Consider the following 4,765-nt stretch of genomic DNA (forward strand, 5'->3'; position numbering starts at 1 on the left):
AGACCTCTGCTGAGGACAGACCATTCGGTGGGGGAGAGGGGGAGGTCGGGGGGAATGGTGAACACCCGGCAGGGATGGGAGTTGGGGCCAGAGGAAGGCAGGTGGGTGGACTGGGGACGGGGCGATGTGTAGGGGGGGGTTGTGGGTGTTGGAGGGGTGGTGGGTAGTCAGGGGGTGAGAGGGCTGTTATGTGGGTGGGGAAGAGCGGGGGTGACATAGTTGGCGGGGTATGGGGGAGAGTCAGTGGAGCAGCCACTGAGGTTAACAAGGTTGGGCAGACGGGCACTAGGACCCAGTGGAGTTAAGCCTAGGAGCATGGGGGTAAGCAGCATGGAGGCTTCAGGCCCAGTGCAGAGTGCAGGCTCCAGGTAAGGCGACGGCTGTGGGTTGCTGGAGGGGGGTGGAGTGGCGCGGGTCACCGGACCCGATGGTCGGAGTCCCGTGGCAGTTGAGTCGGGGTCCGCGGGCGATGCGTGGGAGGTCCCGGTGGGCGGATAGTCGGCGGGGCGGTGCAGGTCGGCCATAGCGGTGTGGCGGCGAGATGAGTCGGGTGCGTTGTGGCGACCATATTGGGGGAGCCCCGGTCCGGCGGCGGTGCCGGGTGGGTCGGGTCCGGCGGCGGTGCCGGGTGGGTTGGGTCCGGCGGCGATGCCGGGTGGGTCGGGTCCGGCGACGATGCTGAATGGGCCCAGTGCGGCGGCGATGTCGGGTGGGCCCGGTGCGGCGATGAGGCTGGGCAGTCCCGGGGAGCTGCGAGGGTCAGAGGAATCAGCAATGGGGAGGGGGTCCAAGTTACCGTAGAACCGGCGAGGCTGGGCGTCATCGGTAGGCAGGTGAGGTTCGGCGGCGGCATCGACGTGGAGGTCGGTGAAGGCGGCGTCCTGGTGAGCATTGAAGGCGTTCCTCGTGGCCAAGATGGCGTCGCGGGACTCGGGCAGGCGATGCAGGCCAGAGTTGGGGCCTGGAGCCTGCTGGTGGTCGAGTCGCGGGGCGTCGGTAGCGGCCTGGAGGCGGGATAATTTAAGGTCCTTGGTGGAGTTGAGGTAGGCCAGGAATTTTTGATTGAAGACGTCGATCTTCCGGCGGATGAAATATAATTGGGGTCCGTTGCAGGCATGGGTTAGTGAGGCCTGAAGTTCAGGGAGTGTCGATGTGAGGTCCTGCTGGTGCCGGCGCATCGCGACCAGGGTGGATCTCAGTGCCCGGTTGGAGAATTGCTGGGTATGCCGGTGGATAGCCAGTCGGTACCGATGGTCCGGTTGGGGTCCGAAGTGGGAGGTAGGGAACTGGAGCTGGAAGCCATGGGGTATGAGATGGAGGCGCAGGCAGGCCCCGAGGAAGCCTTGGCTTGTAGGTTAATTGGCTTCAGTTAAAATTGTAAATTGTCCCCAGTGTGTGTAGGATAGTGCTAGTGTACAGGGATCGCTGGTAGGCGTGGACTCGATGGGCTGAAGGGCCTGTTTCCACACCGTATCTCAAAACTAAACTAAACTAAATCAAACTAAACTAAACTAAACTAAACTAAACTAAACTAAACTAAACTAAACTAAACTAAACTAAACTAAACTAAGCTAAACTAAACTACTAAATGAGGGAACTGTACCTCATCATCAGAATGCATGCATGGTGGTACTGGCAATATCAGGATTATCCCATCGACTCAGTTCTGGTCTCTAACGGAGAAGTGAGGCGATCTTTAGCTTCTCCCCACAGAACAACCTAGTCTCGAGAGGGGGTGATGGCACTCTCAGGCTTATCCTGGCAGCTCAGTCTTTGCCTCTGCGTGTGGGCGCAGTCCCTCATCGAGGCTCTAGCTGCAGAGGCCTGCCTGGAGGCCCGGTCTTGACCACATGGTGGCACTGGTGGTCTCAGGTTTGTCCCAGTGGCTTAGACTTCCTCGTATCTTCAACAGAGTAACGCAGTAGGCAGGAAGGTGCTCCACTTTCTCCCCCTCTTCCCACTCCTCTACTCTCCCCTCCCACCCCCCTTCCCCCCACCCCAATGAAAGCAAGCATACTGTACACCTTTTGTAGGAAGGAACTGCAGATGATGGTTTACACCAAAGATAGACACAAAATGCCAGAGTAACTTAGCAGGGCAGACAGCATCTCTGAAGAGAATGAATGGGTGACATTTTGCATCGAAACCCATCTACAGACTGAAAGAAAAAGGTGGGAATGGAGGAGGGAGGGGGGAGAGGGGCAGGGGCAGGGGCTGGGGGAGGAAAGGCCAGAACAAATCAGGGTCGGCAACAGATGACCTCTGGAAGGGTGTCCATAATGGCCCATGACCCAATGTTGGCTAGGGAAGATGTGCTGACGAGACGGATACAAGGATGTAAACAGTGGAACTAGAAGGATGGGGGAGTGGGGGGAGAGTGGGGGGCAGAGGGACCGCAGGAGTTGAAATTAGAGAAATCATCGTTCACACCGCTGGGCCTTCTTAACCACCCTATCTACTTGTTCTTCCACCTTCAATCACAAATTGATACAGTATGGAATTCGGCCCTTTGGCCCAACTTGCCCACACCGACCAACATGCCCCATCTATACTCGCCCCACTTGCCTGCATTTGGCTGATATCTCTCTAAACATGTCCTATTCATGTGCTTCTTGAGTCTGAAAAAATCTCGACCCGAAACGTCACCCATTCCTACTCTCCAGAGATGCTGCCAGTCCCACTGAGTTACTGAGTTACTTTGTGTCTATCTTCAGTTTAAACAGCATCTGCAGTTCCTTCCTACACTATCCATACCTGCCAAATTCCTTCTTAAACATTTCGATAGTAACAGGTGAGCTACGAACTTGGACTCCGAGATCCTTCTGCGCATCAATGATATTAATGTTCTTGTCATTGACTGTACACCTTGAATTCTGTCCTTGCATTCCACCTGAATATTGATACTTGTCCTGTGTTAAGTATCCTCCCTGTAGATTCATGAACTGTCTTAAAAGCACTGAGGTGAAGAAACCATAGTTCTCATATAACATTCCACCCTTTGAACAGTCTGGTTACCGTCACATCCGGCCCGCAGGCATCACCTCGTTACATCCGGCCCGCAGGTGTTACCTCCTTATATCCGGCCCACTTGCTGGGGTAAAGTCCACGCGGTCATGATGCCAATCTACACATGCAATATCGTAATATTATGGCCGACAAGACTGTCCCAATGGCCATCCCGCATTTTACCACTGTTGTCCACCTTCCCCCCGAGGGATTGCAGTCGTCCTTCTGTTCCCCGACCTTTCAAATCTTCTCTACGGCTTCCTGGATGTGGTCAGCGAGGTTGGTAACATTCTCTTTTACCCCACTCAGGGTCAAACAAGTCACCGAGTCTGTATGACCACGCATGGTACAAATTAACTTGTTTTGTCGGCAATACCTCCAGAGTCAATCTGAACGCTTGTGTCATTAAACGTTGCTGCCAGTACTTGGTACCTGTTTTGAAACGTATGGATTGCAGCCTTCTTCCGAATGTCCCATAGCTTCACAGTTTCGTCATCGCTTCTTGTACAGACCAGCTGTGGTCCCCGTCGGGCTGGATAACATGAATTCACAAAGGATGTGTGGCCTTTAAGTCTCTTGATTCTTTCACCTATTTCAATATCCTACACTGCTCCAGTTTTGTCTGTTGCTGCTGGAAAAAGCGTGCTGCCATCTGTGTTATAATGCAATTCCATCACTGCTCCATTGTGTCCTTCCATTGTTGCATAATTATCGCGGTCGCCATATACATTCCGAAACAATCCGAGTCGACCAAATCCTGCAGGTGCCAGTGTTAATCTATACGATTGCAATTTACAACAATAAACTTCTCCCTTGTGACCCGTTAAAGCATTAGAGGAGGGGCAGTCACGGTGGGGCAGCCACAGTGGTGCAGTGGTAAAGTTGCTGCCTTACAGCGAATGCAGTGCCGGAGATCCCGGTTCGATCTCGATTATAGGTGCTGTCTGTATGGAGTTTGTACTTCCTCCCTGTGACCTGTGTGGGTTTTCTCCGAGATCTTCGGTTTCCTCCCATGCTCGGTTTCCTCCCACGCTCCAAAGACGTACAGGTTTGTAGGTTAATTGGTTTGGTAAATGTAAAAAAATAAATTGTCTCTAGTGGGTGTAGGATAGTGTTAATGTGCGAGGATCGCTGGTTGGAGCAGACGCGGTGGGCCGAAGGGCTTGTTTCCACGCTGTATCTCGAAACTAAACTAAAGAAGCTTGAAGACTCAAGGCTCATGGTCCTGCCTGCAGCACAGTCTGCTGCGGGCTCCCCTCCACCAAGGGCAGCAGCTTGTTGCGGGGGAGCTTGGCCTGCACCAGCGCCATCTCATTTGCTATATCTTTTTACCAAATATTTTCTATTCTATTCGTCAGATCCTGCCGACTACGCCAATTGTTACTAGGGAACTGGTTCAAGGATCTGACTAGTGGAACAGAAAAAAGGCTCTGTTTAGTTACAAATCAGAGTTATTGGCAAGAGAGAACAAAAACAATACTTGTCTTGGACTGCGCGGGGTCCGGTTAACAGCAGCACACCTCTCTCCATCCCCCCCCCCCCCACCCTTTGGGAACAAAGTGGTGAATCTCTGGAACTCTCTGCCACAGAAGGTAATTGAGGCCAGTTCATTGGCTATATTTAAGAGGGAGTTAGATGTGGCCCTTGTGGCTAAAGGGATCAGGGGGTATGGAGAGAAGGCAGGTACGGGATGCTGAGATGGATGATCAGCCATGATCATATTGAATGGCGGTGCAGGGTCGAAGGGCCGAATGGCCTA

The 4,765-nt window shown here is 53.3% G+C and overlaps 1 pseudogene; it reads right to left on the minus strand.

Annotated features, from left to right (window-relative positions):
- Positions 1-3,246: 3,246 nt before the first annotated feature.
- Positions 3,247-4,343, minus strand: LOC116985264 (annotated as a pseudogene).
- Between the last annotated feature and the right edge of the window lie 422 nt (positions 4,344-4,765).

Source organism: Amblyraja radiata, chromosome 2, assembly GCF_010909765.2.
Source record: "Amblyraja radiata isolate CabotCenter1 chromosome 2, sAmbRad1.1.pri, whole genome shotgun sequence".
Lineage (NCBI taxonomy): Eukaryota > Metazoa > Chordata > Chondrichthyes > Rajiformes > Rajidae > Amblyraja > Amblyraja radiata.